Below are 7,879 nucleotides of genomic sequence, written 5' to 3'. Positions count from 1 at the left end.
GTAGTTTCTTTAATTACATGATGTAAAATAAAACACCTACATTCATAGATATTTTTTTAATTATATCTCAATCCAAGAATTCTAGGTGATGCAAAACTTTTGGCAATCAATATAGCGTGACTCATTTCTGTAATCTGATAAAGGAGTAACATGGAGAAACAGTGCTGTCACCTGCTAGTTTTTTTTATTGTTTCATTATTGCAAGTACATACATACCAATATGTTTTGAATAGTGTTAGAATACCTCATCAGCACAGCAACGTGTAATAAAGCACAGTGAAAGCACTGTAAAGTATAGGGAAACGTTACATTAAAAACAACCCTGTTACCCTGTTGTATCTATAAAAGGTGCAGTGATGGGTACGATAACAGAAAACGAATTCCAGGAGCAAGGATTGCTTTAGGATCCACAACACCATCTGCAGAAGAAAATGAGAACTGCTTGAAGAAAAAACAAAAGCTTTCACAATGGTTAAAAGATCACAACTCTATTTGTAAATATGTAATAATACAGTACTCACATTAGCATTTTCTCTGAAGGCATGGGCTTAAATCTGATAAAAGGGAAGACAAATGGGTGATTCTGAACTTAGATGACTGTTTACAAAACCACCACACATATTCACACAAAAGAGCTCAGAACTTACTGTTAACAGTACAAATTCCTATAGAAAACTACAGCAAAATGTATTAATGCATGCTAAAGCATAGGAAGCATTGTAAAGCCCAGAGAGGTATGGAAAAGCATATTAATAAACATATCAAAACATGTTAAACTATGGTACATTCATGGTATGAACAAGGGAAAAGCATGGGGGAACTGCAAAAATACTTTTGTAAGGGGAGACAGGAACAAAATCTTCTGAACACTACAGTAACCCTCCTAGTTATCTCACACACTGACTGATTAACATAGAAAAATAATATGTGGGTGTAAAACAGGGATGAATTTAGTGTTTTACATAGATAGGGATGAATAGATACCTAAAATACGAAGACATTGAATAAAATTGCAGAGAAAAGTTCAGGTTGCATCCCATATAAAACGCTATAGTTTACTATAGTACACCATATGGAATACTATATATTAGGGTGCAGTTTGACTGTACATTTTCTCTACAAAGTTACCAATAGAAAGATATCAAACAGACAGAGACAAACAGTTGCAGTGCAGGGCTACATTTTTGGCCTTCATCATAGCCACTGATGGAGTTCCACTGTGGTACCAGGTGTGCTTATTCAAAACAACAGCAGGAAACAGCTAATAGCAGTTTCAAAATGACAGAGCCGTGCCAGCCTGCACCCTGCCAGGGTTACTGGTCACCAAAGGCTGCCTAGCAAACCAAATGTGTCATCAGTAAGCTCTCCAGAGGCTGTATTGAAATGAACCACAGCCTCAGTTTTACTCTAAAACGTTTTCATGCTGCTGCAAAACCAAATTCCAGAGAGTACACTTCCAAAACCACCGCCTGCCCCTTTATTGAAACTGACAGTCGAGACAAAGCACATACACAAGGAGCAAATGCCATATGAATCATGTGAATGACATCAGATTCTTCGCATAAGGCTTAACCTTTTTTTAAAGGCAGCACAATGCATTGCTTGACAGGCAACGAAATGTGGTGACATTACATTTCATCTGAAAAAATAACGTAGTTACTTTTAGTTCCATCTAAGAAAAAGGACCACGACTACGGCTAATGCATTACATGGAAATCAGAGAGGCCTTCAAGTGTGCAGGTCAAACCATGCACGTCACGCTTTTCATATCACCTGCCTAGAAAATGGCTTTACAGGGGGGAACGAGTGAGCTTGATAACTGGATCTTCGAGGAATATTTTGAGTTCCAACCTGACCAAACCGAAAAACCAGCCACCAGTTTCTGAGGTTGACTGTCACTTTTCTATTGACAATTGAGTGTTACCCCAACAACCTAGCCTTTTAAACAGTACAAGTACAGACAGAGATGCAGGCATATGGTCTGACAGATAGTGAGAAAAGGGATAGACACTATCAGTTTTTAACAGAGGGAAGTGGAAGCATTCTCTGAACAAAATCTAATTGTGGCTGTAGTGTGTGAATCAGGAAGTGGGAAGCCAGGAATGACTAGAAGATTTTAATCATCATCTGACAACTTTGCGCCTATTTTCAAGTAGCGCTTAATTAAAAAAAATAATAATCACACCCCTTCTAAAAAAATGACACTTAACAGTAACTGAAAATCTTGCCTATTTTGCGCTTTCATTAGCTACATAGGTATCAAATGTGCAGTTTTGAAAGAAACACATGTTACAGCACACATGTATTTTCATTTTGAAACATGAGTTCTGGTACTACTCTAGGTTAAAGGTAGTGTACATTTTCTCTGCCTTTTTCACAGGAAATATGTTATGTTTGCACTTCCTGGGTCATTTTACCTCAGCAGTCTTCCGGGTCATGTTACTGGCTGAAAGCATGTCAGTCAATAGGAGAAGCAGCTGATTGGTTAACGACAGGAAAGAAGCCATTGAAGGGGTGGGGACACATTCACCATCCAGGTGAAATGCCCAAGCAATCGAACTGAAGTGTATTTAACCAAGTATTACAACCAGAGATCATGTTTTAAAATAATACATAGTTGCTATAAGATAAAAAGTTTATCACTCCATGTTTTTGCCATGCTTTACCATACCTCTCTGGGCTTTACAATGCTTACATATGCTTTACCATGCTTTCACTATGCTTTATTCCATTTTGCTATGCTTTTACTATAGGAAGGGGTTTCAAAATCGCACATTAGAGACCTATATAGTGCATGAAAGTGCATGGCAGGTAAGATTCATGTGGTTATTGTGTTAGCTGCAAGCACTTTAACAGCACAGCGAATTAACCATGTTGCGACATGCAGCTTGCTCGGTGGTTGCACAGCACTGACCTTGATGTATCTGAGATTGTGGAAGGGGTAGTTCAGACCTCTCGCTTGCTCAACTGCTTACTCAGGCACTGATGACTGAGATAGTACTACTGCTCTCCGTGTGATGCATGTCTGTTAGTGACTAACCTTCAACCACCAGACTTTATCTGTTCAGGCCTGGTATTTGGGAGAGCAGTGCTGTATGCGTGTCACCGAACCACAGGGCCAGCTACAGGGAGGCTGGAGATAAGAATAGTCATGGGGGAGAGACGTCAAAGGGCCCATTCTCTTTCTGTCTATTCAGATTGGCAGGTGCAGTTGCTACAGCAACAGAACGTTTTTAATGGCAGTTAATAGAGGACCATTTGCTGTGTATTACAATAGCAGAAACAAAGGGTAATAGCAGGCAATTACTGTATACGTTATTATTATTATTATTATTATTATTATTATTATTATTATTATTATTATTATTATTATTATTAGTAGTAGTAGTAGTAGTAGTAGTAGTAGTAGTAGTAGTTTTTGTATTTTAGAGTAGGCAGTAAGTCCACTATAATATTCTATCCAAAATAACTCAACGGACATTCAGACTTTATCAGTTCAGAAAAATCACCAGTGATTTGTTTGAATGTTTATACAGAGGTATGCATTATTAAAAGTAGGACTCTCTATTTTACAACACCATGGAATCCCCCTGGATTGCATCAAGGAAAATCCCAGGATAACCAAGGATAGCTGGCTGGAGCAATCCAGGGTGATACACCAGTGCAGCACAAATGCTTCAGAACTGCTCATCCCAGCCCAGTGCACGGTGACAACCCCTAAATACTGCTCTATCCTTTAGAAAGTATCACAGTAACATTGCAGTTATCCTATGCTTTTATCATGATAATATTATACTCTTGTTTACCATGGTGTGCCATGTTTTCTAATATGCTTTAGCATACCTCTTACAATGCTTACCTATGGTTTATCATGCTTTCTCTAAGCTGTATTACACTTTGCTATGATATAGGAAACTTTTATAAGTATAAATCTCATGACAAGGGATATTCAACATGGTAAAAAAACAAAAAACTATAGGCTAGTATTTAGAAGTGGGGGATTGGTTACATTTATGGAACTGAAAACATTTGGTAAATACAGGCAATGAACCAATATATATTGGTGATTTATAGTACCATTGTACCATAACAGTAACATATGCTGTAATAGCAGAACCATCATAGGGATGGGTTCTGTATTTTGCAAAGTGAAATGTGTCTCAAAACATTGGTTTACATCACAAAGCCAACCCACATGTCAGACTCTGAAAGACAAAGGATTGAGGGACTCTTTAGGTGACGAATGAATTTCTGTTGGAGCCTGCTGAGTCTTTTTTTATAACAGTGTTAAAATGAAGATTTGGTGTAGTTCTTTGTGACATAGTAAAGTTAAATAGACAGCATTACTGGGGTTACAGGTCACTAGTAAGGGCTGACCGGAGATTTGAGACCTTTCTTAGACGAGCCCAGCTGTCTGAGCTTTTTTAAATTAATCATACGCTTTCTTCTGCTTTCTCTGTATTGCTCCTTCTAGCTCTTTTCAAGTTAACCACATCCTTTCACTGAAACCCGAATCAGTAAATTTAGAAACTAAACAGAGTGCAGAAACTGCAACGCAGCTTTTTCCAGTCACAGAGGGGAGGAGCAGTCGCGAGGTCTTGCTTTGTAGCTCTTAATCTTTGATAAACCTGTTTGCGTATTCTGTTTTAATCAGGAGGAAATAGCACTAGTTAACCATTACAAAAATTTAGAGCGCTTATGTAGTCGATAAACAAATTCAAAGATGTTATACTAGCCAGAGAGATTATTTTCTTCAAGTACTGGTACACTCTGTAAGTATTATATATATGACATATTTCTTTTTTTAAGGTTGGGATCTTATTTTTAAAACTTACATGTTGGTCTTCCTCTGAATAACCTTGGCAACTGGCTGCTGCCAATGGGGCCCCTTGTGACATTTATCCAAACTCTACTGTGTCCTGTTATTGCAGGATAATAGGATTTGGAATCCCAATAAAAGTGAATGGTAGGGAGTTTTACAACTGAAGGACTGATTCGGTTGAAGTCATACTCAGAGCAGAAGGACCTTAAAAAAGGTTCTTGTAGAACTGCTAACGCCACAGGGCACATGATGTACTTGGAGACAACATTGCTCCTCGCTAGTATAACATTCTTTCCAACTCCTCGTACACTTGATGTATCCTGTGCTTATCGCTTAATGCAACATGCTTTACTACACTTTGCTGTGTCTTTACAATGGTATTCCACTGTTGTATCCATTTAAACACATTGAATATGCATTAAACTGGGACGAGTCACTGAAAACAGTTTAGACTGCAGAGCAAGAATAGCAAATGAAAACGAGTTTTTCTCGGTTTACAAAGTGAATCTCACCAAGTTATTGTTCTGTGCTTCACCTCATGAAAACATATACCATTATCAAGTGTAACTCTGAAGTGGAGAGGCTAGATAGACTGCACAGTAACTACCTTGTAAGTTGACTGGAGTTTGCCATCAATGTCAAAAACGTCCAAGCTGTACTTTTGACATCAGTTGAAATACACAGCTTTGCTTTTTGTATTCATGGTAAGGGACCAAGGCCTCACACTTCCTATTAGTGTGAGCAACATCATTACTAGTGCCTCTTTTGTTGTGTGAATGTATGACAAACCTGCCACACAAGGTGACAACATATAGGTAACAAAAGCCAATTTTGACCTACCACATGGAGACAGGAAAGGAGACAGGAGACAGGAGACAGGACCAGCAGGTATTCTGAGCTTGGTAATGTGAAGAATTAGGCCTGATAATCTTTAAGAAAAATCACGTATTTTGAAAATATTCTGAAAGAAGACACCTTCCACAAAACTAGAATCAAAGTAATACATTTCAAAGTCTCACGCAGCTTTCTCAGATTCTGTCTACTACGAGTATTGAATCTGGAGAGAAACCAAACTGTGAGCGTGGAGAAGCTTACATTTAGTCCACTTCCCTGGCTATTTTTCTTCTACCTATAGAAGACGGAAGCCAAAACATTGTTGACCTCAATTTAGTGAATTTTGTGTTGAATGGTCATCTGTAGCAAGAACACTGCCACGCCAACTAATTTTATAATGATCAAAACCTCCCTTATAAGAGTTTATCATGGTATTTTTTGTGCGGTATTTTTGCAGTTTTCTCATGCTTTTCCCATGGCTATGTTATGCATTTATCATAGGTTGCCATGTTTATTAATATGCTTTACCATACCTCCCTATTCTTTACTATGCTTACCTATGTTTCACCATGCTTTTACTTTGCTTTATTGCACTTTGCTGTGCTTTTACCAACTTATGTACTGTTGGACTTAAAAAGAAACTTTGAATTTAGACAGTTTTGATGAGCAGTCTTTATCAGGGGCGCCAGTGTTTTGCAGGTCCACGATCAGACACCAGATCAGAAAGATAATGGCGAGCTACAGCATGGATAATTTAATTTATTCATGTAGGTATTCAAGCAGATTAGGGGTCTTGTGAGGGTGGCTTTGGAAAGATAGTCAGAGGCTCTTTAATTGACAACCCTGCATACCTACATAATTATGAAGAACGGGAATCTAGCCCAAAGCCGCTGAGCACTTCACTACTAACCCCTGTGCCCAAAGTGACAGTAAAAAATCCCAGAGCATCAACTCACACACACACACATCAGTAACACTGTTTAGACTTCATTGAAGGTTTTTTATATATATATATATATATATATATATATATATATATATATATATATATATATATATATATATATATATATATACTGTATATCTTAAAATCTTGTTTGAAACTACGTTTAATGAGAACTCAGGATATTAGGTTTGAAATTATATCTACCAGGTTCAGACAGTTTCTAATCAACTGTTTCAGTACAATCAGATACTGTATTGTTTGTCATATAAGCAGTACATCAACTGCCAGGCCTGCTAATGTAAACCAACATCCAGACCCTGCCAGCTCATGTTGTAAGACTTTACACCCTGCATAGTCAGTGAACCCAGCCTCCTTTGAAGAGTTTGGGGTAATACTTTACATTAAGTGTCTCTAATTACTGTGTATTTACATAGTAGTTACTTTGTAAATACATGTGTACTTACACATAATTACAATGTTATTATGAATAGTTACTATGTACTTAATGTGTGATTTTTTTTTTTGCATGATATAACCCTAACCCTAACTCTAAACCTAACCCTAACCCTTTTCTGATACAATTGTGTACTTACATATATCGTGCAAAAAGATCGGCACATTAAGTACATTGTAATTAAGTGTAAGTACACATGTATTTATTATGTAACTACTATGTAAATACACAGTAATTCGAGACACTGTTAGTGAGTCTTGCCTGAGCCCCCTCTACCTCCCTTCATGCTGTGTGCTGATTGTTTATTTGAGCGGTTTTATCAGCTCACCTCTTATTTTTCCATCAGCACTGTACTCGATTCTGATGAAATCAGCATAGACCTTATCAGCGCTGTGAAGTGGGGCTCTGACAGCTCTGAGGTAAAAAGGGTCCCATCTGCGCTGATAAAAACCAGCAGCTATTTTTGTCTGTGGGTCTTACCGCAGTGTTTTTCTCTCACACTCTCTTCTTGTTCCATTCACTGCTGTAATAAAAATAATACTGATAATAATAGAATGCTTTGGAAGGATGTGCACCCAAAAGTGTATAATAAAGCTCTAATTCAATTAGGTATGCAGGCCATTTATCATCTGGATGCGGCCCAGTGTATTAATTCCATTTCACTTATGAATATATTGTAAATATATCCTTTTAAACTTGGTTGACTTGCTTTTTCTAAAAAAAATTTTTTAAAAGCAGCACATCGTTTTAATTTCTACTACGGAGGGTAATTGCTTATCAGCTTAAGTCTCCAACTAATTTCAGGAGTCTACCTCTCCTTTCT

This window comes from Acipenser ruthenus, chromosome 25, assembly GCF_902713425.1.
Source record: "Acipenser ruthenus chromosome 25, fAciRut3.2 maternal haplotype, whole genome shotgun sequence".
Taxonomy (NCBI): domain Eukaryota; kingdom Metazoa; phylum Chordata; class Actinopteri; order Acipenseriformes; family Acipenseridae; genus Acipenser; species Acipenser ruthenus.
Note: the sequence above shows the minus strand (reverse complement) of the source record.